This window comes from Lissotriton helveticus, chromosome 2_2 (genome assembly GCF_964261635.1).
Source record: "Lissotriton helveticus chromosome 2_2, aLisHel1.1, whole genome shotgun sequence".
NCBI classification, from domain to species: Eukaryota; Metazoa; Chordata; class Amphibia; order Caudata; family Salamandridae; genus Lissotriton; species Lissotriton helveticus.
The window spans coordinates 501,919,014-501,945,044 of record NC_136060.1 but is presented as its reverse complement, the minus strand read 5'-3'; the positions used below and the strand labels follow the sequence as shown (position 1 = coordinate 501,945,044).

The window sequence follows — 26,031 nt, the reverse complement described above, 5'->3', positions numbered from 1 at the left end:
CTGTGACGAGGACGGCAGTTTGTTACATCAAACACCGTCCCTTATCCTCAAAGCCTCTCCCATGGGAGGGGAGTCACGAGAAACATTGACGCACCAGCATGAAAACAGCAAAAAATACAGCTGCATACCTAGGAGCAGTGAAACTCATGCAGCCCACAAAGCAAACCATATGCCCTGCTAATGCTTTATTTAACTTTATGTTTGAGTCATAGGTTTTGTTTATCAGATCAGTCTATTCTTGGAGTTCTAGTTTTGGTTTAGTGTATTTATTTACTGATGTTAGGTTTTTATATTAAGAAAATGTGAGCTGGAAAATGCTTCAGCCTTTTTTTTTACACAGAGACATTGGTGCAAGATACAGGATAGTGCTATGGAAATCCATTTATACAAATGTAGTGTAGTGTAGTAACCTCTGTGGAGCGCTCCATACCGCCAATAATGCCCCGAAGCGCATTTACAGATGGGTACCGTGCTTTTCTGTGGGAGTGCTATGGACGGAACCTTGTGTAATGTTTCTGGTGCCCTTGTAAAGCGCTCCATTAACTTCGGGTCGAGTTAGCGCTATATACAACTGAAAACAAGCATTAGCATAGCCAATAGGTCTCGTTTACTTTTACGGACTCGTACTTGCCAACGCCTGCAGAGATAATCCGACTGCCTCAGTCTCGCACGGCTCCCATGGCAACTAACAGATCGACGTCAAGATGTGAGGGGATGATAACAAGATCAAATAGGTGCCTGTGAAGATGAAGCCACCGAGACATTAGCCACCGCCAGGGGCGACCTTAGGCATGTGCAAGCTGTGCACCTGCACAGGGCCACCAAACCCCAGGGGCCACCACGCCAATATATATCCTTAAAATAATAATCCTCTGAGGATGGATACATTTTTGCGTGGCGGCCCCCTGGGAGGGATTTTGCGGCCTCTGGCTCTGTTCCACTTCCAAACACCCTGACCCCCGCCTCTTTAGTGGCCTCCGCGCTCCGCCCTGCCCGGACCCCCTCTTCCGGGGCCCCCTACCTAAGCTCCCTGCCCAGGGCCGTCATGAGCCTAGAGCCGCCCCTGCCACCGCCCTTGGTTTACGCCGAGAAAGAGCGTTTCACCTGTCTGTACGTGGGCTGCCACTGGTAAGACCTCTCCTCCATCAAATCACCCGTACCTAGACAGGTAGCAGTGGGGTTGGCTAGGTTGCATGCTTTCTCAGCTGATATACTGCACATGAACTCACTCCTCTGTAATTCTGCCTGGTTAACAGTTGAGTTTTTTTTTTGCTGTCACTTGAGTGGCAAATATTAGAATACAACTACACACATCACAATGAGACATTGTAGGAAGACTAGGGCCAGCACTAGAGATACTTTTTAAGATCCTTGCAACCCCAAAACCCCAGGCTGTTTTTGTAATCTGCATAGGAGCACATTGCATCTGAGCATCGACCAAACTTTAGGCGGCAATTTAAAAAAACTGTAGGGTATGTACCCGCACAACCCCATGGTGTCTCGCTTCATCAGCGACCATCCTTGTGCGCCAAAGAATATTCTAATGGCTGGCAGGCTTCCCATGAACTCACAGGAAGCACTTCAGGATGAGGGATGGGATCTAAGAATTACGGAATAAAAATCTAGGTGACCTACTAGGGGGCCAACCTATATTCTTTCTAGGAGGCAACAAGATGATTAAAAACAGGGTGATGCCTTGGGGAAATTATTGCTCTTGCGTCTAACGGGTCAACATGTCTGGACAAGGGATCCTATTTCCACATACTATTATTACAAACATGGTATATATACATATTATACCCAATTCTATATATCTTCACCCTGCTGAAAAAAATGCTTCTTCAGCATTCCTTTAAATGGTCCCTAAACTGAACTAGGTGGGGATGGCGTCATGAAAGTATACAGCGAAGTAGCATTTTAGTCGCGCATCCATCAAAGTATACATCCTGCTATTGCACCTACTTTAGCATCTGTGTCCTCTTGATGGAAGTGCAAAATGTAATGACAGCCACTAGCTGTACCTGCTCCTTTTCAGCTCCCCTTGTGAACTTCTGAGGAAAAGAGACAAAGGGCAGTGGCAACGACAAGAAAGTTGAGAGGATACAGCAGGGCCATTTGTTGCAGAAGGGAAATTCCAACTGAATGACAAGACTCATTTTCGCTGCAATTTATAGGTCTGTCTTGACAGCACCTCTGTCTGAAAGATATGTGTCATTGATTTTTTTTAAATATACCTAGAGTGGGCTGACGAGTATTTCTGTCGCCCTTCATGCTATTGGCTGAATGGTTTATCGTTTTGTCTCCTAATGAGTTAAAGCATTACAAAACACGAGGCAATGTTTCGCATCTCGAAGTACACCGAATCATGACACTTTAAATTCTTTATTTCATAGATGCACGACTACAGAAAACAGTGGTGTTCATTTTTCTTTCATTTTAACATGCTTTAATATGTTATTATGAACTCACAATACAATCCAGACCTATTGGCTTTAACGATACATGATTTTAATAGGTTTCCTGAAAGTAGGTAAACCAAAGTGGGTGAAACTAAGACTTTATGTTAATGCATGGCGCTTGGAATGGTTCTTACACAATAGAATTTACAGAATGTCGAGCAAATAAACAAGGGTAGTGGCTGAATAAGTAGTTTACTTCATCTCAGGACCAATAATCAATACAATATACCCGCACCAAAATCAGAGGCAGTGGCCCGAGACACACAACAGAACGAAAGTTCACTAGCATCATTGTTAACAATTATACAATACGGTCTTGCTCACAATTGAAAGGGGACACATTCGTCACAATTGATTTACCCGTGGCAGCGCACACAACCACACACACAGCCACACACACACACAACCACACACACAAAACCTCAGAGACCCACAACCACACACACACAACCACACACACAACCAGACACACACACACAACCACACACACACACACAACCACAACCACACACACATAACCACACACACAACCTCAGAGACCCACAACTAAACACAACCACCCACACACACAACCACATACAATCACACACACACACAACCACACACACACAACCACATATAATCACAACCACACACAACCACACACAAATTAAACAGACGGCAGATCTCCATAGCTACCACTACGACACCTTTCAATAAAGGTTGTATAGAACCTATCACCTTAATTCAACCACCCCTCTACTACCACTCTTCAAAACCTACACTAACCCTCTTCTACACCTATACTACCCCACTTCTGCACATCTTCAACAAATCTACTCCTTTACTACCCCTCTTCCACTCTAACACTCTACTACCCCTCATCAAACACTCTACTACCTCTCTACCCATCTTAGGCCCCTCATCTACACTTCTAACCCTATACCCATCTAATACCCATCTACCTCTTTACTACCCGTCTAGCACTCTAATACCCCTCTACCCCTCTACTAACCCTATAGCCCTCTACTATCCCTCTTCTACCCCTATGCTAACGCTATAACCCTTCACCCTCCTACCCTCTTATACCCCTATACTACCCCTCTACCCTTCTACCACAACCATATGATTACATAACCCATATTAATAAAACAATAAATACCACAGACACTACACATAATACAACTCACTACAAAAAAAATTCTTATGAAAAATCACTTACATTCCAAAAAGCGAGACGTATTGGCTATGCCAATGCTTGTTATTACTTAGTTGTGTAAAGCAGATGGTTTGTGTTATTCCTTTTGATGCACTTTGTAGGCATTGTCGTATTGTTTTTTTCAACTTAATCTATTTGGTCATTATTATCAAATTCTAGATGTTGCAATAAATATTGCATGTTAAAAATGAAGTTGAAATGCAAGAGCTAGGCTATATTTTACTACTAAACAGGTAGCCACAAGTGCAGTTTCCTTGTAGACAACAGGGTCATGATTTGAATGGAGCAGTAGGTGCAGTGGCACCGGGCCCAAAAGTTGACAGAACTCCTCTAAACAACTAATATTGCTATATTTTACTACTATACAGGAAGGCACAATTGCAGTTATCTTGTGGTTAAAAGGGGCTTGATTTAAATGGTGCAGTAGGCGCAGTGGCACCGGGGCCAACAGCTCTGGGGACCCCACTTAACACAGAATATTGCTAACTTTTACTACTATGCAGGCAGTCACAAGTGCAGGCACTAGGTTCATGATTTCAATGGTGCTGCAGGTGTAGGGGCACCGGGGCCAAAAGTTGTCAGAACTTCTCTAGACACAATGGGGTCCATTAGGATGACGGACGGTGGCACCACCGCGATGGTGGCGGGGTGGAAAAACAGCTTTTTCCACCCGCGAGCAGCGGTACTCACGTCCGCCACATTAGGATAACAAAACATAGGTCAATTCCCGTCCGCCACGGAGCGACGCGCACCGCCATCAAAGTGCGCCCCCCACCGCGGCGGCGGGAGCCAATCGAGACTCTCTGCCGTGCCGAATGACTTCCGCTCGCTCAACAAATTAGGATGGCCCAAACAAGCTGGCGCACCGCAGCGGAGACAACGCCCAGGCTGAGAAGGCGGAAAGTCGACAGCGGAGCTAGAACGCCGAGACCCAGTCATGAACGCCATGGACCCAGCCCTCCATATGCATCTGGTGATGTACCTGCTACAACACTATCGCCAGATGGGCCGCCGTGGACGACGCCGCAGGTACGCAACTACACATATGCAACACACAACACACATGCCGACACAGGGCCCAAGCACCACACAGACACCCTGCTGGGGGACACAACACATCCACACGGGCACCCACACAACACCCACCTGACAACAAGTTACCCCTCTGCATCCGGAACACACATCGTCCGCCAACCAGCAGCAACGTCCCGGTCCCGGTCACGTCACCGCCGCGGTCAACACATGCGCACTATGCAGAAGGCAGGGCCACTCCAAGGCATGGTCAGGGCACAAACACCATAGGGACACACCACCCCCAATCACACATCAACACACCACAACAAGTCACAGGCCAGGTGCCCATCCCGTGAACCACCCAGGCACACCAACAATCACTGCAACAACAAGCACAATGCACACCCTCTGCACCACACAACACACTACCAGGGACACAGTCACTGCAGGAGTGGCTGACAAGGAACACACAACACCAGTGCCACACACACTGAAGGCTCACAATCCCTCCCATTTCATACACACACAAACACACACCCTGGGTGTAGCCACAAACACAACACACACAAAGGGATGCCTCAACAGATGCCTGCACAAGAACAACATACAAACACTACAGGAACACATACTGAACTCCAACAGAAACAGACATACCCTGTCAGCCAAACTGGGGAAAAGCAATGGGAGCACAGACACAACAGGAGTACACAACAACATCACTCAGGAACAAAACACAAACACCATAACACTAATCACTCAAGAAGTGCATCTGGACAAACACACACTGCCACACCAAACCGACCACAGATGCACATGAAACCCCAATCAACAAACACCACAAGACATCAGGGGATGCGCATCAGGAAATGGCAAGGCCACATACACACGGCACTGCATGCACAACAAGCAGTGTGTGTATAACAAGCACAACAGCCACACACACACATAATTGACACAACCGCATCACACACACCACAAAACTGCACTGCACAAATACAACAGCACACCCAGGAACTCAAGCACTACCACAGTCAACATCCACACATCCAACACAACAACTACACATGGACCATTCTGGGATACAAGAGCCCAGCCACCTCCACCAGAGCACTGGCCAGTACACACAGCTGAAGTACACATGACCACTACAGAATGACCAATAGCACAAGGACAGCACACATAAACCATTGGGGCAATGTCCAGAGTGGAATAACACTCGTGGCCCAAGAACTGCACCACAAAGCACAAGCCCACAAATGAAGTGATGTGGAGGCACACACATGGACACCAAGGGGACAGCTGACATCAAAGTGAAACAGCTTGCATGTCAGTAGCATGCATGTAAGGGGTGTACCACACACAAATAGAGGGAAGGAACACCCACAATGGCCAGGCACAAGTGGCACACATAGTGGATGGTCCAAAACCACACACAGCATGCCATACAGGAGTGGAAAAACCACCATGTGCCTGCAATGCATGACAAACACAATGCCAGTGTGGAGCAGCAGGGCCACACAGTTTACACAAAAACACCCAAAACACATTGAGGATCAACCAAGCACAACACTGATGTGCAACTCACACACTTTGCACATTTCACACTTACAAACACAACAAGGAGGAGTCACACACAACACCATGGATACACCAACACACAGCACAGTGCACTACAAACAGCTCACACAAGTGCATACAATCCTCTACACTGGTCAAGACAAAACAAACAACAGGAATACAACTCCTGGGTGACACATGTGTGTCCCCCACAATACAGGGGCACACATACATCCACTACAAACTGACACCCTTCACACTGCCCATCTCTGCTACACCCACGACCACGATCTCATGTAGGCCATGGTACCAGGACCAAGGGCCAACACAAGATGACCATACACATACAAGGCTAGGCACACAGAAAGAAAACCACACACATACTTCATGACATATCCCAGCCAGCTCCTAAACATTTGCACAGCATCACACCCTGTGCTGGCAGTGTCCCCCAACCAGACATGTGAACAGTGTAGGCAACAGTAGCAAATCACTAACAAGACGGCTGCATGGCAGCTAAAATAGCCATCACACATGACAACATTTGCAGGGTCAGAATGGACTGAAGACCCTGTCACCCCTGTCCAAAAATATGATGCCTGCAAAGAGCCTTGCAATGTTGAAGTTATACATGGAGCATGGTGCAAAGGCAATCAAATGCGAACAGAAACAGAACTTTAATCAGCAAGGACACTGACAAAACACACAACAGAAGTAACTATATGTATTCACAGATTGCACAGATGTAGTGTTACAACAATTGTAGACAACAGCAAGGCTCAAAATGATGTACACATGCTAGATACCATGCACAGGTGAAACACAAACAGGAATAGCACAGGGGAGAGTACAGCACAGCAGAGCAACAGGGCCAGTGTCCATGGCAGGGGAGAGGCCAACATAGCATAGCAACAGGGCCAGTGTCCATGGCAGGGGAGAGGCCAACACAGCAGAGCAACAGGGCCAGTGTCCATGGCAGGTGAGAGTACAGCACAGCAGAGCAACAGGGCCAGTGTGCATGGCAGGTGAGAGTACAGCACAGCAGAGCAACAGGGCCAGTGTCCATGGCAGGGGAGAGTACAGCACAGTAGAGCAACAGGGCCAGTGTCCATGGCAGGTGAGAGGCCAACACAGCAGAGCAACAGGGCCAGTGTCCATGGCAGGGGAGAGTACAGCGCAGCAGAGCAACATGGCCACTGTCCATGGCAGGGGAGAGTACAGCACAGCAGAGCAACAGGGCCAGTGTCCATGTCAGGGGAGAGTACAGCACAGCAGAGCAACAGGGCCAGTGTGCATGGCAGGTGAGAGTACAGCACAGCAGAGCAACAGGGCCAGTGTCCATGGCAGGTGAGAGGCCAACACAGCAGAGCAACAGGGCCAGTGTCCATGGCAGGGGAGAGGCCAACATAGCATAGCAACAGGGCCAGTGTCCATGGCAGGGGAGAGGCCAACACAGCAGAGCAACAGGGCCAGTGTCCATGGCAGGTGAGAGTACAGCACAGCAGAGCAACAGGGCCAGTGTGCATGGCAGGTGAGAGTACAGCACAGCAGAGCAACAGGGCCAGTGTCCATGGCAGGGGAGAGTACAGCACAGTAGAGCAACAGGGCCAGTGTCCATGGCAGGTGAGAGGCCAACACAGCAGAGCAACAGGGCCAGTGTCCATGGCAGGGGAGAGTACAGCACAGCAGAGCAACAGGGCCAGTGTCCATGGCAGGGGAGAGGCCAACACAGCAGAGCAACAGGGCCAGTGTGCATGGCAGGTGAGAGTACAGCACAGCAGAGCAACAGGGCCAGTGTCCATGGCAGGTGAGAGGCCAACACAGCAGAGCAACAGGGCCAGTGTCCATGGCAGGGGAGAGTACAGTGCAGCAGAGCAACAGGGCCAGTGTCCATGGCAGGGGAGAGTACAGCACAGCAGAGCAACAGGGCCAGTGTCCATGTCAGGGGAGAGTACAGCACAGCAGAACAACAGGGCCAGTGTCCATGGCAGGTGAGAGGCCAACACAGCAGCAGAGCAACAGGGCCAGTGTCCATGGCAGGGGAGAGTACTGCACAGCAGAGCAACAGGGCCAGTGTCCATGGCAGGGGAGAGTACAGCACAGCAGAGCAACAGGGCCAGTGTCCATGGCAGGTGAGAGGCCAACACAGCAGAGTAACAGGGCCAGTGTCCATGGCAGGGGAGAGTACAGCACAGTAGAGCAACAGGGCATGTGTCCATGGCAGGTGAGAGGCAAACACAGCAGAGCAACAGGGCCAGTGTCCATGGCAGGGGAGAGTACACCACAGCAGAGCAACAGGGCCAGTGTCCATGGCAGGGGAGAGGCCAACACAGCAGAGCAACAGGGCCAGTGTCCATGGCAGGGGTGAGTACAGCACAGCAGAGCAACAGGGCCAGTGTCCATGACAGGTTAGAGTACAGCACACCCGAGCAACAGGGCCAGTGTCCATGGCAGGGGAGAGTACAGCACAGCAGAGCAACAGGGCCAGTGTCCATGGCAGGGGAGAGTACAGCACAGCAGAGCAACAGGGCCAGTGTCCATGGCAGGTGAGAGGCCAACACAGCAGAGCAACAGGGCCAGAGTCCATGGCAGGTGAGAGGCCAACACAGCAGAGCAACAGGGCCATTGTCCATGGCAGGGGAGAGTACAGCACAGCAGAGCAACAGGGCCAGTGTCCATGGCAGGCGAGAGGCCAACACAGCAGAGCAACAGGGCAAGCAACACACCCTTGTTCCAAACAATGTACAGGACTAGCACACATGTATGATGCATAGGCGTATGAGGGTGATGTCAACTCACTCCTGGCTGTCATGCGGACTTGTACCTGGCTGTGTGTCAGGGACAGCAGGCCCACTTGACTGTGGTGACAGAGCCCCTGGTGCTGTGGGGCTAACAGTGGCTTGGCAAGCTGGAGGGCTGTGTGGACCAGGTGGCATAGTGGCACGTGGAGGTGGAGTCATGCAAACCTCTGACACAGTGTGGGTGGGTGAGTTTGGCGGGGTGCCCTTCCACTTTTTGGGAATATGACATCGCTTCCCTGTCTTGGAGTTGATGGGAAGTGGTCATGACACAACAGGCACACCCCCCAACTGTCCTACATCAGGTGCACACACTGGCACTACCTCTGGAGATGTGCTGGAACCCGCGGAATGCTTGGTCTGCCTACGTCTCTGGACCACCTTCCCCTCTTTGCCAGGCGTACCCCCTACAGTGCCCTCCTTTGCCTTCTTGCCAGGGGTGGTCCCTACAGTGCCCTCCTTTGCCTTCTTGCCAGGTGTACCCCCTACAGTGCCATCCTTTGCCTTCTTGCCAGGGGTGGTCTATACACTGCCCTCTTCCACCTGCATCAATGGACGTGGAATTGGGGTAGATGTTTTTGGTGGATGTGTCCCTGTGCTCTTCCTAGGTGCACCCCTGATATGCAAGACCTCCTCAGTGGCCACAGACACTGCATGTGTAGGTTTGTGTGATGTACTACGGACAGGAGAGTCTTGTGCTGGTGATGCCTCTGCAGCATGTGAGCCTGATGTCTGCCTCATTGCTCTTCTGGCCTTGCTCTTCCCTGACTGGCTCTTTTCTGTGCATTCTGGGGTGGCCATGCTCTTCAGTGGGTATGGTGTCTGTGGGCGGGAGTGTTTGGGTTGTGTCTGTTGTATGCTCCTGGTGCTGTACCTTTTCGTTGAGGCAGGCGAACCGTGCACACTGTCATCTGATGTGGCCACTGACTGGGGGGTGGACAAAGGCACCTGAGCTGCAATGGGAGCATGTGCCTGTTGAAGGGCTGACGTGACTGTGGATGACAACGCCTGGACTGTTTGGTGTAGCCCACCCACGTCTGACTGTATGCCCTCCATGTATGCAACCACCTGGCAAATTTCTTTTCATGGTCACTTAAGGCATTGAGCAGGGCGGTCTGGCCCACACAAAGCTGTCGCAGGAGCTCAACACACTCTGCACTGAGGGCAGCAGGGGGGACAGGTGCAGGGGCAGCGGTGCCAGGTGTGAATGTGACTTGTCCCCTCTTAGTGACACGGATACGGGCAGCACCAGAGGAAGTGGATGGGAGGCTGGGCACTGGCCGCTGGGTGGTAGATGATGCAGACTCCCCATCCCCTGTGCCTGCCAACATGGATGCATCCCCGCTGGCATCTGATGATGTGGTACTCTGTGTCTCTGGCACAGATTCCTCCTGAATACTTCTGTCCCCCTCAGATGCACTGGTGGGCTCTGTGTCACTGGCCTCCAGTGCAGCTGTAGTGCTACTCTCTCCACCACTGGTTTCTGGCTCATGCTCCTCCGTGGTCTCTTGTGAATCTGCATGAGAGAGATACAGGGTTGTGTAAGTGTCATCATCTGGTCACACGTATTACAAGTAGGGCTCCCGGATTTCCGTGTTTACGGATATTTACATATAAATACAGACGGAAATCTATATTTCCTTTGTCTGTATTTATATTTAGAAATGGCAAAACACTGGCAAATGTTGCCGCGCTGCCGCTGCCTGAATTCATTTTAATCCCTTCCAATCAGTCTTTTGGCGCCCTCGTGTGGACAAATTGGCACAGGGTCTTTCAAGGACAGCCGTTCACCTGAGTGTTCACATTTATCATGTGGGTGAGGGGGAGGTGGGGGCTGTTGTTTATTTTTAAATTACTGTGTGTGCTGAATGCCACAGGGTGCCTTCGTTTATCGCGGTGGTGGAGGGAAAGGGCCCGCCGTCGCGCCATTCCACGACTGATGGCCTACTTAGTATGAGGTTAACAGGCTGGAGGGGAGCGTGATAGGGGTCAGACCGACAGCTGTTCGCCCTTGAAAATCGAGTGAATTACTAGTTCTGTCCTCCAGCCTGTTAACCTCATGCTTAGCAGGCCATCAATCGTGGAATGGCCCGACGGCGGGCCCTTTCCCTCCACCACCGCGATAAACTATGGCACCCTGTGGCATTCAGCACACACATAACAAAAAGAGGGCTGTTGTGACAGTCAACATTCACCGGGTAAGTATTTCCCACTAACATCTTTCGTGCTCGCAGGTTAATACAAAGATCACGTGAAGATGTTCATGCTTTTATTTTAATATGGATCCCTTCTTTTAAGTGAACAGGGAATGGCGCGATTAGAACCTAATTGCAGTTTTCATGCTGGAGTGTGTCACATACCGGCCCCCTAATAGAGCCGCATTTAAACAATTTTATTTTATTGGGGGCTGCTGAAGCGATCCCACACTCGCCTTCTGAGTAATGACCCAAATTAAGAGAGAAAACAGAGCCCTTTCAGAGCGCATTATATTAAATCATGTAATAGTTCGCTGGGGGTGGTTGCGCCGCACCAGCAGCCCCTCCGCCGGGCCGCCTTAATCAAGTGCTTGCATTACACCAGGGAGAGGGGATAGGGGTCAGACGTACTCGAGAGGCATTGGCAAAGATCCAAGAGTCAGCCCTGAAATTATGCCATGAATCTCATATATTTGCTGCCCCTGAGAGGATGTGGGGGACGCCTCTGCGCTGTATGATACCAAGGGTAGGAGGAGAACCAGGCGTGTCCTGGGATCAGACCTGGACATTCCTTCAATGCCTCCCCCCAGGCCAGGGGGCCAGAAAGGGATGCTGTTGGGCTTGCATTGAGAAGAGCTGGCTATTATCAGAACAGTAGCAAGACACAGACTCATGACTACTTGTAACCTCCCTCTCTCCAAAACTGGGGGACCCCTCACAAGGGCACTATGCATGGCCCAGACATTTGTGATTGCATGCACACATTGGGGCGTATATGCTCCATGATATTCCCACAAATGCATGATGCCTCAACACAATATGCATCGACAGAAGTGTGTAGGTCTGCAGTAATCCAGGGCATAGATGGGGCATATCTACTATTCAGAGTGAAGGAACTGGAGCAAGGAGCATGTAAGTTTGGTGATGTATAATCGTTTTGGTGGGCAGGCACTGAATCTACTCTCTGGGTCACACTGACTCAGGTGCACACAGAAATATTCACACAAGCTAATACTGTCCTGGCACCTACATGGCTATCAACCGTTGGCTGTGTTTGTCTGACAACGTAACACACAACACACACACATACAAGTCCAGGCATATAAAAGAGTGACATTGTGACACACACACTCCCTTTCCCTGGAGACAGCTTGTCTGTCAGTGTTTCACACAACACCACACCACCAGGCATATACTGCAGCTGCGCAACTACACGTCTGACACCCCCCTGCCCTGCAGCTACCTTCATGGTGACGTACCACTACATTGGGACCACCAAACAGCCTTGGGTAGTGTGCCAGCACCTCGTCCACAAGGACCTCCAGCTCCTCACTTGTGAATGGACTGGCATGGACCTTCTCTGTCCTTGCCATCCCTGTGGACATGTAACACCTGTGGTGGTAGTGAGTGGTGAGGGGTCCCAGGCAGCAGGCTCTGTAGGCAACATCAGGAGAGGGTCCCAGGCCGCAGGCTCTGTAGGCAGCAGCAGGAGAAGGTCCCAGGCAGCAAGCTCTGGAGGCAGCAGCAGGAGAGGGTCCCAGGCAGCATGATCTGGAGGCAGCAGCAGGAGAGGGCCCCAGTCAGCAGGCTCTTCGGGAAGCAGCAGGAGAGGGTCCCAGGCAGCAGCAGGAGAGGGCCCCAGTCAGCAGGCTCTTCGGGAAGCAGCAGGAGAGGGTCCCAGGCAGCAGGCTCTTCAGGCAGCAGCAGGAGAGGGTCCCAGGCAGCAGCAGGAGAGGGTCCCAGGCAGCAGGCTCTTCAGGCAGCAGCAGGAGAGGGTCCCAGGCAGCAGCAGGAGAGGGTCCCAGGCAGCAGGCTCTTCTGGAAGCAGCAGGAGAGGGTCCCAGGCAGCAGGCTCTTCAGGCAGCAGCAGGAGAGGGTCCCAGGTAGCAGCTGGAGAGGGTCCCAGGCAGCAGGCTCTTCAGGCAGCAGCAGGAGAGGGTCCCAGGCAGCAGCAGGAGCGGGTCCCAGGCAGCAGGCTCTTCAGGCAGCAGCAGGAGAGGGTCCCAGGCAGCAGGCTCTTCAGGCAGCAGCAGGAGAGGGTCCCAGGCAGCAGGCTCTGTGAGCAGTGGAAACGTGAGGCTCACTCCCACAGATTTGTAGCCCCCTGGGGTCGTTTCGAAGCTTCAAAGCAGCAACAATTGGTTGTCCAGGTTTCCCTCTTTTAAAATAATCCAATGACCGCCTCCGCGGTGGCGGAGCACACCTTCCGCGACTTTCAAATCTGCATCATGCCACCGCGATCATCGCTCCCATTGGCTGTAGGCAATGCTCCATGGCGCTGATGCACCGCGGGTACCCTACCGCGATGGTGCATCATTTAAAAGTATCCAATGACCGCCTCCGCGGTGGTGGAGCACACCTTCCGCGACTTTCAAATCTGCATCATGCCACCGCGATCATCGCTCCCATTGGCTGTAGGCAATGCTCCATGGCGCTGATGCACCGCGGGTACCCTACCGCGATGGTGCATCATTTAAAAGTATCCAATGACCGCCTCCGCGGTGGTGGAGCACACCTTCCGCGACTTTCAAATCTGCATCATGCCACCGTGATCATCGCTCCCATTGGCTGTAGGCAATGCTCCATGGCGGTGATGCACCGCGGGTGCCCAGGGTGCGCTACCCCGATGGTGCATCATTCAAAAGTATCCAATGATCGCCTCCGCGGTGGCGGAGCATGCCGACCCCCATGTACACATGTCCATATGCCAATGGCTACCGCACTTGTGAAGGGGGTGGTGCTGGCGTCACACTGCTGGGAACAGGCGGTAGGTACCGCGATGCATGCGGCGGAGCATGCCCACCGCCAGGTACACATGTCCATATGCCAATGGCTACCGCACTTGTGAAGGGGGTGGTGCTGGCGTCACACTGCTGGGAACAGGCGGTAGGTACCGCGATGCATGCGGCAGAGCATGCCCACCGCCAGGTACACATGTCCATATGCCAATGGCTACCGCACTTGTGAAGGGGGTGGTGCTGGCGTCACACCGCCGGGGACAGGCGGTAGGTACCCCTATTTTCATGACCATTAATGGCTATGTCAATCACGAACAGTGTATCAGTAAACAGCAGCAACATGGTGAATGGCACATCATTGTACACACAATGCCATACTTCCATGTCATCCACAGGTGGACGCATGTTCAGTGTCACACACTTTGGTCTGTGGTCCCTGCCATGTTAGTTATGCATTTGATGGCTGATGATGCTTGACACTCTTGAGCTGGTGTTCATGATGTAGTACAAATCCATTTGTTGTGGGTCAGTGATGACCTTGACAAGGCTTGTGTCACTGCATTGTATCGTATCAGACTGGTGCATTCACAACAGCTCATGCACACAACTGAAAGTTTTCCTGATACTGTGATCATTGTGTTGATGGATGTGTGCAGAGTTTACATGATGCATTGAGGTGTGACAGGTACAGCAGATGGGTATGATACAGACATGGTAATTTCAAAAACATTTGCGGATGTTACAGCACCCGGCGTGCACATGTGAAATGTGTGGTTCAGTATGTGCGCATTCACATTCCCCGATGTGCTTGTGGCACTTGTGTATTGTCAGTGGAGAGGTGGGCCCTTTGTGTGTATCAGAAGGCCACCCATGTAACCTGGTGTGCCATGCATCTCTCAGGCAGTGTTTGTTTTTCCATGACCTCATTGATGGTATGCGCTGTGGCCATCTCATGATGGTTGTCACTGACATTTTCAATTTTACATCTCAACTAGGAGGAGGCCAAATCTCCTACGTCACCTGACAGTGCTGGAGGACATGGAGAATGAGGCAATAATACGGAAATTCCGCCAGGATAGACCAACACTGAAGATCCTGTGTGATCTATTGGAGCCCCACCTGCAGCCTCGCCGTCACTATCCAACTGCATTCACACCCACATACAAGGTGATGGCAGCACTCCACTTTTTTGCAACAGGTTCCTTCCAGGAGACAGTGGCTAGAGCTGGAGGGATGTCACAGCCGATGTTCAGCATGGTGCTGAGGGATGTTCTTGCAGCCATGATGCTGTATCGGAATCGCTACATCCATTTCCCTAGGGGAGGAGAATTGGCTGCCGTGAAGGGGGATTTCTATCCCCTTGGGCGCATCCCACATGTTATTGGTGCCATCGATTGCACCCATGTAGGTCTGGTGGCACCACAGGCGAAGGAGCACATTTATAGGAACCGCAAACATTATCTTTCCATCAATGTGCAGGTGGTGTGCCTTGCGGACATGACCATGTCTCATGTGTGTGCGAAGTATCCTGGCTCGGCGCATGATTCGAACATCATGAGGAACAGCATGGTGCCCCGGATGATGGAGAATCTGCATCCCGAGCGTGCTTGGATTGTGGGTGAGTATGCCTACTGATATGGCGTGCTGTGTGTTACCTGATGCACTCTGGCTGTGCAACATAGCAATGGGTGTTTGTCATTCACAGGTGACTCAGCATATCCCATTAGGCCATGGCTGTTGAGCCCCCTCAGGAATCCCAGGACCCCGGCTGACATCCGCTACAATGAGGCCCATGGCAGGACACGACGGGTAATCGAACGGACTTTTGGCGTGCTTGTAGGAACTGGGGTCGCCAGTTCCCCGGGGGTAGCCTGGCACGAGCAGGTAGGCACCCGAAAGCTTAGGTGTAAAGTGACTACACAGCACACACCCACTGAGACAATAAAAGGCACGCAATGACTGACGCCACTCCAGTGTGTTTGATTAAAAATCAAATAACTTTTATGTAAGATTAAGGTTCAGGAGTGGAAAATCACAGTATCGATTAGTCATTAAAGCATTTCATAGGAGGGGAGAAAAGGGAGCAGTTCAATAATCAATGTAGCATATTGTAAAAACATTTCATGAAAGATGTAGCTTGGACAACCAGCTCATCAGGCAAGGATGAGCATGTCAGGTCAGTGACCTGTTCAGTAGGCAAAACAATTAACTCTTCACCAAGCAAGGGTGAACAGTACCTAAAACTCCTTGGCAGGAGTATCCTTCAGCAGGAATAAGCAGTGCATTAAAGGATAAAACATTTCATTAAATGTAGGACATTTCCTTAGCCGCTGCCTTAGGCTAGGCTAACTCTTCCCCTGTGTCAGGAGTAAAACATTTAACAGATAGGAAGAACCACCTCCTAGGCATAGGTACCACAGTCTCTTAATCAAGAATAAACGTCTCCTCAATCAGCATGAAACATTTCTGTAGGTATAAACCAGTATGTCATCAGGTAAATTGACACATTGCCTCCAGCATGGGTAAAATATTTCATTAATAAACAACCCCGGCAGTATAGCACTTTAGGCCTCTGAGCAACTGTTCCTTTGATAGGATAAACATTTCATGAAGCCCGCCCCTGTAAAGAATACATCACAAGACATTCAATTATCCGCCCAGTCAGCAGGAGTAAAACATTTCCTTGTGTCACTGTAGGCATTCGGGAACTCCTACCCTAGACAGGAGTAAAACATGTCATTGAAGGAATAACCGTTCCTCAATCGGAGGGAATACCCCATAAGGTAAACAGGACCATTTCCTTTTAAGGAGCCGGCTTCCGTCTAGCATCAATAAACACTTCAGCAGGCACCAATAACCATTCCTTTTCTCAGCCCTACACATCTCATTAGATAAAACATTTTAATAATTAGGAGTGAACGGCTTCATTAACCAGGTTAAGCCAGGCATAAGGCTAAGATTGAGACATTTCTTTAGGCAAGGATAAAACCTCTCATCTGGCAAGAATATATTTCCTCAGGTGAGAATAAACATTTCCTGGAGTAGGGCTTAGGGAACATCCTAGTATGCAAGTATGATTAACCAGTTAATAAATCCAGAAAACACATTCTCCTCAAGGCAGGGATCACCCTCCCATTAAGTATATATAAACTTTGTGCCCAAGAACCAGTAAGGTCTCTGAGAAGGTCAGGCCCCTACAACATTCTCTCAGGGCTCTGGCCCAGTTCTTCTTCAGGTAGGGCTAATTGGGGGGCCAACAGGCCCAGTCACCAGTCTTCTCCCTCAGGGAGGGGCGAGCTCAGGGCCACCCGGGGCCTTCCGCCCTCCTCCCTGCGGGTTTGCCGCCCTACGCTGTAAATTAGGGCCAACGGGGCTCAGTTTCAACTTTCCCCCGGGGAGGGGCAAACTCGGGGCCTTCTCCGGCCTCCCGCCCACCTCCCCAGGGATTACATTCTCTCTTCAGCTCCTCGGGGAGCCCTTGCATGGTCTCAGGGTGAAGGAAGGACTCCGGTCCTCCTGGAGGCCTCACGCGGCCTGGAGAATCTCCTTTGGCCCCTTGGGGGTTTGCGCCGGCTGGTAGGGGGCCCTGGCACTCTCGCGGGCCCTCCGGCAACTCAGTCGGCTGTTCCCGGGCCTTCCTTTGCCTCCTCAGGCCCGGGAACCAATAGCATGCCTGGATTAGGGGTGTGTGGCGCCGGCCGCCAATCACAGCGCGGCCGGCGAGGGGGCGAGAATCAGGCCCAATCGGGATGCTGCGGGACACGGGCGGGGCTTGACGCGCCCCTGTCACGTGGGGTGGATGCAGGCTTCACGGCCTGCCAGGCCCAGCGCGGCCTGACAGGAATCTCTCCTGACACCGAGGGCCGCCGCAACGAGGCACACAGTAGGGTTGGGGCTCCCCGACAATCGCGACGGCCTCCCCAAGGCTCCGGGGGCAAGGACCACACAATCGATCGGGCCGGGCGCGGCCCACAGCAACACGGCGGCGGTCCTCTACTGGCACCGAGGGCCGCCCGGGGGAAAGTCACCTCACGGACAGGGCAGTCCCGCCCACACAGACGTCCTGGGCTGCGGCGGTGAGTTCAGCAGCGCACTCGGGCCTCACAGCGCTACGGGAGCAGTTTCAGTCAGCGCTTCAAAGGGGCGCGATGGCGCTTGGAGTGTGTGACACCTCGGGGGCAGTTCCACAGCTCTTGCAGCGAATAGGCCAGCAGCTGGGTTCAGAGGCCCCACGCTTCTTATGAGGGCACAGCAGTTCTGGGTCGACAGCGCTGCGCAGTGATAGCGCTCAGCAGTCACTTCAGTGGGCACTTTTCCTCAGGACAGGCCACACAACAGTGGCAGAACAGCACAGGGACCCAGGTGAAGGCAGGGGGGCGCAGGTGCAGCACAGTCCAGTACCTGGTTGATCCCCAGCAGTCCTGTGGTAACTTGAAGGTCTTCTGTTTCTTGGTGCTTGATGGTTTTTGCGCCCTTGTAAATATCAGTCCGTTGTTACTTGAAGGGGGGGGTTGAGTTGGGGGCTGCAGGCAGGCTTCCTCTGCAGGTCACTGTAGATGGTCCCTGGGGTTCCCTACCGCCGGGCCAGATCAGGGGGCTAGTCTAGGACACCTCACCCAGCTTAAGAGGCAGCACCTAAATCCTGTCACTCCCAGTAGCATAGGTTCCTATCTAGGCCCTCCCGCCTAAAACTCCTGCGTGGGTTCCCCAGGTCAGTGATGCCCCAACTGACTGGAAAGTTTCCCTCCCTTTCCTTATATAGGCCCAGGTCAGGTGACCACCCTGTAAGGCGGCAAAACTAAGCTCCGCCCTTATTCTAGAAGGTGCCAGGAGCTTCCCTACTCTAACTGTGGGCAGGCAAGGCAGGCCGGAATGGCAATAATGTTTGGGGACTCAGCCAGCTCCTGGCAACTAGAATGCGCCTTAACAAGACCACATTGCAGTAACAGGGGCCTATGGCAGCCATGTTGAGGGTAGAGCACCTGTACCTAACATTGATTTTAATAATACACAGGCATTACAACCTCGCAGGGCCCATACAATTACATTATAAGGGGGGACTTCCAGATTTCGGGGAAGCAAAAAGCAAAGAATTTCAGTGAAGAGGGCCAAGTCCCACAGTGCTGAAGTCAAGATTCTGCTGCCTTGACAGGACAGGAGGTGCACTGGCATACTCGCCTGGGAATGTCTGCAAGATTGTTGTGGCATGCTGTATGCTGCACAACCTGCCCATCCACAAGGGGGTCCCCCTGCTCCTGGACGATGGTGAGGAACCAAGGCCACCACCTACTCAAGGACCTGAGTCCAGTGATGAGGACAGTGGGGAGGAGGAAGGAGTAGACCTGCGCCAGCAGCTCATCGACCGCTACTTCACTTGAAGATGGGTGACGAGGTATTTATTTAAAAACATTTAAAACATTTATTAAGCGCACTGTCACCTTGCAGGCATCCTGGCGCTGACTGGTTCAAAATGGACGTTAGCAGCTGGAGCCTGAATTTTAGAGAGTTACATTGGGAAACAGTCATGTTTTAATCTTTCTCCTGAACGGAAGAAGTTCAGAGATTTGCCTGATCTCGAGCGGGAGCGAATTCCAGAGTTTGGCAGCAGCTACCTCAAAGGATCTGCCTCCAGCTCTGACCTTCCTGAATCTTGGTACCTTCACCAACTTGGCCGTAGAAGATCGAAGCTGTCTAGTTGGAGCGTACCAAACAAATTTCGATTGCAGGGAGGCAGGACCTGTTCCGTGGAGAGCCCTAAAAACTAGGCAGAGGGCCTTAAAATGTATCCTGTGCCTCAGAGGTAGCCAATGTAGCTTCACAAGGGCGGACAACCCATGTGCTCTTATAGGAAGCCCCAGAGCTAACCTAGCCGCTGCTGATTGGACCCTTTGGAGCCTATCCAACAAAAACTCAGGGGACCCCAACAAGAGGGCATGGCAGTAATCCAGCCTGCTGAGAATTGTACACCTTATCACTTGAGCTCGCGCTTGAGATGGTAGAAGTGGCAAGACTTTCCTCAGGGAGCGTAAGATGGCAAAACAGCAGGCAGTTGTCTTTTTTACGTGGGTCTCCATACTAAGCCTCTGATCTAATATAACCCCTAAATTACGGACTGAATCCACAGGCAGTACCTTGGCCCCGTTTCCGGAGGCCAAAAGTTAACTGGGAATGGACGGGGGATCTTGTTCCCGGCGCTAAAGAGCACCTCCGTTTTACCAGCATTAAACTGGAGGGAGTTATCCTTTAACCATCGTGACGTATCACGCAGACAAATGTGGAAAACCTCCACAGATGTTGAGTCCTCACCCTCAAGGGAGAGAATCATCTGCGTGTCGTCAGCATAATTTACAATCCTGATGTTATACGATTTGATAAGTGAAATTAAAGGTCTAAGATACAGATTAAAAAGTATGGGGCTAATTGCAGAGCCCTGAGGGACCCCACGGGATACCTGAGTGAAGGCCGATTGAAAGGGGAGTAGCGAAACCGCCTGCTGCCGATCCTGCAAAAATGAGCGGAACCACATCAAAGCCCCACTTCTCACCCCAGCCTCAAATAGCCGGTTCAACAAGATCTTATGGTTGACCGTATCAAAGGCGGCAGACATATCCAATAAGATCAGAAACGCTGCCTGCCTCCTATCTGCACGCCTCTGAAGCTCATCCATAGCGGTGACCAAGGCTGTTTCGATCCCGTGAAGTGGCCTGAAACCAAACTGATCATCATCTAACAAATGATGATTTTCCAGATGTTTAGACAGGGTGGTGCTAACCATGCGCTCGACAATCTTGGCTGGAAAAGGCAGCAGGGAGATGGGTCTATAATTTTTAGAACAGTCTGGGTCTAGGGAGGGCTTTTTCAACATCACCGCCTTTTTCCACTGGGCTCGGACAGTACCAGTAGCGAGAGATTGATTACATATAAGGCGGAGTGTGGGGACTAATTCCTCCTCGTATTCTTTCCAGATTTTGTGTGACATGGGGTCCAAAGGGGGTCCAAAGGAGATCCAGAGGAAATCCCTCTGGCTAGCCCGCTAAATGCCTCCTTCGTAAAGAGTGGGAATTCAAGTAGGAGCTCCTTAGGTCCCTCAGCTAGCTCAACCTACCCATCCACTAAAGACCCAAGTCTCATGTTAAGAGAGGGATCAAGATCGGGAGCAACCTCCAAATCCAGAATAATTTTATCGATTTTTTCTTTAAAGAATGTGGCAAGGTTCTCACAAAGATCTTGAGACGGGACAATTTCATTCTTAGAGCAATCAGGGTTGGTGAAGCTGTTCAGTATATTGAAAATACTCCTGGAGCTGTTATTAGAGATACAAATCAAGGAGGAATAGTAATCTGCCTTAGACTTCTTAATCGTATTCTTATATTCCAGAACCTTGTTTTTCCATACCTCCTTAGAGGCTTCCTCATATTCCCGTCTCCAACTTCTTTCCGCCTTTTTACAGCCCTGCCTCATATTTTTCAAAGTGTCATTGAAACAGGGGGCAGATCCATTCCCCTTGCAACTGCGTGTTTTTTGGGGAGCGTGAGCATCCAAGACAGCTATGATTCCTGTACAAAGGGAGTTATAGTTTTCCTCTACTTGCTTGTCCGCATCAAAGAGCTCTCCCACATTAAACACCCCCCCCAGGGATTTCAGGCGACGAAGGGCCTTCCAATCTCTACACTGAAATTCCTTATTAATCGTAGGAGCCCTGACATGTACTCCATTAGTGTTTACAAAAAACTTGACAAGAAAATGATCTGTCCAATCCATAGGCAAGATTTCCCCCATAACCATTAGGTCAGGAGCCGTGAACACCAGATCAAAGAGGTGCCCTGCCTTGTGAGTAGCACCCGTGACCTGCTGAGTAAGCCCAAGACTATCACAGGACTGAAGTATGTTAAAAAGACCCAAGTCAAGGGAACCATTGCACCAGAGGTTAAAATCTCCCAAGACAACCAGTTTATGATGGGAAACTGCCATGTTGGTAAGAGTGGCTAATAGCGCCTGCTGCTGCTGTGAGCTGAATGCCCCTGGTGGTCTATAACATAATACCCCAGTGAAGGTGGTCCCTGACTGAGTCTGAATAGATAGACCCAACAGCTCTATTCCCTCAACCGGAACTAGGTCAATAATATTGATTCTACAAGATATATTAAAGATCACCCCCAGTCCTCCGCCTCTCCCACTGCACCTAGGGAAATGTAAAAATTTGAACCCCGGAGGACAGGCGCAACAGGGGTCGACCAAACAATCAGAACGAGTCCACGTTTCTGTCATGAATAGGATATCCAATTCATGAGTTTCAATCAACAGCTGGATTTCTATACTGTGCTTAGGCAGGGACCTCACATTCAAGAGCCCACACTTCAGGAGACTGTCAGCAAGAAAGTCTGCTTGGGGAAGGGCTGTGTGCAGCAGTCTAACTGTACCCTATACTGTGCTTAGGCAGGGACCTCACATTCAAGAGCCCACACTTCAGGAGACTGTCAGCAAGAAAGTCTGCTTGGGGAAGGGCTGTGTGCAGCAGTCTAACTGTACCCTTATCTGCATGGAGCTTACCTATTTGTATGAGCGTATCTCTCGAATAGGGAGGGCCGGATGATAATTGCCCAGATTTCAAAAGGCCAAAACAGGCAGCATAACTGGCACTAGGCGCTACCTTGGCGCAGACGGGCGCAGACGGGCTTGCCTTTGGCGCGCTGCCGGCGCGCCTGCTGCGCGGATGAGATGACATCTTCCCTATATCCGGTGTTGAGGAGGGCGGGATGCGGCCAGCAACTGGACCGCAAGCCTTTCCTCCGTCCAGTATGGTGGCTATCAGCACTCTCTTCCTACAGCATCAGCACGTAGTCTGCTGCACTGGGAGATGAGAGATACTCGGCAATGCGGTAGGTAAAGTTAAAAGCATTCGCTAGAATAAATAAAATAACAGAACTTTCCAAATGCACACAATTAAAAAAATGCACGCTATCCTCCGGCTTTCCGCCTCAGAGGTGAGCCAATCAGTATCAGCGCGCTCGCGCTTCAGAGCACTTTAAATACCAAGGGAGGGCGGGATGCGGCCAGCAACTGGACCGCAACCCTTTCCTTTGTACAGTATGGCGGCTATCTGCACTCTCTTCCTACAGCGTCAGCACGTAGTCTGCTGCGCTGGGAGATGAGAGATACTCGGCAATGCGGTAGGTAAAGTTAAAAGCATTCGCTAGAATAAATGAAATAACAGACGTACAACGTGTACATTGTCTGGTGTGGTTGCTGTTGTTGTGAAGGGCTATGCGCGGATGTAACCGACAGGCACACGTTCAGTCACCTGTGTGTGGTAAATGTGACATTGACGTTCCATATGGGGACATATGCTGGACCATATTTGTTCACACCTGCAGCCCATTGTCTAGTATGCCTGTTGTGTCTTGTGTATGTTTTGTCTAGTGTTCTGCCTGTGATGCCATAATGAGACCAGTGACTGTTCTGTTGTGTCTCCCTAGGTGCTACAGAAGAATACTGCCCTACATACTGTAAATCATTTGGACACATCATGGACATTGTCAACACTGTAAATATTGCACTAAAAATGATAATGCACAAAATCAGGTGCGTCAGGTATTTTATTTTAAAAGTGGACATGTGAATTGTGCGGGAATATTTACATGAAGGTGGGGAATGAGCAGTGAGTTGACAGTCCTGTTGGATGAGATGCAAGAGTAGACAGCACATGGGGATGTATGTCATTACCACGCATGCTTTTACAACGCATGCCTTTACTACGCAACTTTCACAACGCAAGTCGTTACAACTTGCGTTGGGGGGTGCTGGATAGTGAATAGTTTAATTTACTATTCCAACTCCAGTCCCCGTGGATAGTAGGGAAGGTTTTGGATAGTAAATTAACTATTCCCTATCCTAGAGCGCCCCTCAGCGCAAGTCGTTGTAACGACTTGCGTTGTAAAAGTTGCGTGATAAAGGTACTGCGTTGTAAAAGTTGCGTTGTAAACGCTGTTGCCCCCACATGGATGTGGTGACCCAGTCCAACAGACAGGTGCCATTGCCAAGGAAATGTGGGGAAAACAGTCCAAACAGTGAATGCAGTGGGGAAGAGGGTTGTCATCACGGCTGGCTCCGTGACTGGCGTGTGGCAGGTGCTTTGCCTACGTAGACTCAGGCTCTTCTTCGGACGCCACCTAGCTCTTTTTGGCGGTGGGGGGCCTGCTGAATGGCCAGCGGCATCAGAGGACTCGCCCCTCTCTGTTGGCGCAGGGAAGGATGGTGCACTGTCATCCTGCGGCACAACAGGAGGGGACGGAGGTGGTGGTTGGGATACAGACCTATCCCTTTGCAACACCACTTGCTGGCCCATGAGGTCCACCATCTGTCCAAGGCGGTTGTCGATGGACCTCATCAGCAGGATGAGCTCCCTTAATAGTTCATCAGACTGGCCACTTTGTCCCTGGACTTCTTGGTATGCTTCCACAACTCTGGTGAAGTGGTCCAGGGATGGTGTCCACTCCTCCCGAGGTCTGGTGGTGACCCTGGCCCTCCCACCTGCTCTGCTGCCACGGACCTCTTGCCTCGCCACTGTTGGTCCACGCACTCTCTCCCTGCCCTCCACAGTTGTTGCTGTGGGCTGGTCATCCCCTGGGAAAGGGAGGGTGCTGCAGGTGGTACTGGTGGTACTAGTGGTAGTGGCGGTGGTGGTGGTTGCGGTGGAGGCAGAGGCCGTGACAGCAGGGGTCTGCTGTGCTGTTGTTGCAGCAGACGTGGTGGTGGGGAGGATGGGGGCCTGGGACCTCTGGGTCTGTGGCACACCAGATGGGCCGGGCCGGAGCTCATCGTCCAAACTGTCCTGGGAGTCCACATCTGAGAGTCCATGTGCCGGGGGTGGAGACTGGCTCTGCTGGTCATTGGGGTGGTCCTCAGCAGTGAGTTCTTCATCACCTGTGGAGTAGATGGGGAATGGTCAGTGTTGGGCACTAGGCAAGTATTGTTTCATCTGCGTATCATCGACTGTCTGTACACTTCACAATTATGAAGTCACCAGTAGTACAATTCATGGCAACACTGTGTGTAATATCATAGTGCAGAGGAACATCATTTACTCATACATGTTGAATGTTAATGCAAAGCATGCAATTGTTGTTGCGTTTAGGGATGCAGGTCTACCACACACACACACACACACACATCAGGAAGAGTTAAGATAGCTACCTACCTGTTAGGTGAGGGTGGAGAGTGCAATGGCTGACACATGCTCCTGGGTGGGGGTGGCCTGTATCCTGCTCAGCTGTGGGCCAGGGGGCATGGTGGGAGTGGTAGTGCAAGGCTCCCTCCAACAGACAGACATCACAAGCAAGATAGCTACCTACCTGTTAGGTGAGGGTGAAGAGTGCAATGGCTGACACATGCTCCTGGGTGGTGGAGGCCTCCATGCTGCTGGAGTGTGGGCCAGAGGGCATGCTGGGAGTAGTGATACAGGCCTCCCAACCCCAAACAGTGCTCCAATACAAGATGGCTACCTACCTGTAAGTCTGTTTGTTGAACTGTGCAACAACCATGAGTTCTGGGTTTGTGGTAGGTCTGAGAGATGCGAGGGTTGTCTGAAATGTGTGTTTCTTTCAAATAAATGTTTATATAGTACAACTATTAAACTGATGAGACACGCTGAAGGACTTCTAGGCACTCGAATATCGAAGTAGCGGCTGCTACCATTGAGAAGTGGTGAAGCGGAGGGGAGGGGAAATACAAACCAAAAACATCACGGAAGACAGAACAAAAAATATATAAAATTGCACTTACCTGCTCCACACGGCTGATCACATGCTCCTGATCCTCTTCTTCCCGACGTCAGAAACTGCTGCACACTGTGCAGGATCCCAGATGCCTTTTCTCAGGCTTGGAATACTATTTCCTGGTTCGGCCCCCAGACAGGAACTGGGAGTCTGTGTTGGTTCTCCACCTGGCTGTATAACACAGCTAAGGGTTGGAGAAAGGCTACCTGCGCATGCCGGTCTGGCCCACCACTTCCCCCATCCTCCCAGGTGCTGCAGCATCAATATGAATTCGTACAAGACCCTAGCCCCACAACAA

At 51.2% G+C, this 26,031-nt stretch overlaps 1 long non-coding RNA gene across 3 annotated transcripts in view; it reads left to right on the top strand.

Annotated features, from left to right (window-relative positions):
* Nucleotides 1-26,031, top strand: part of LOC144821573 (uncharacterized) — a 2,083,451-nt gene that overhangs the window by 1,309,597 nt on the left and 747,823 nt on the right. The window lies entirely within an intron of this gene.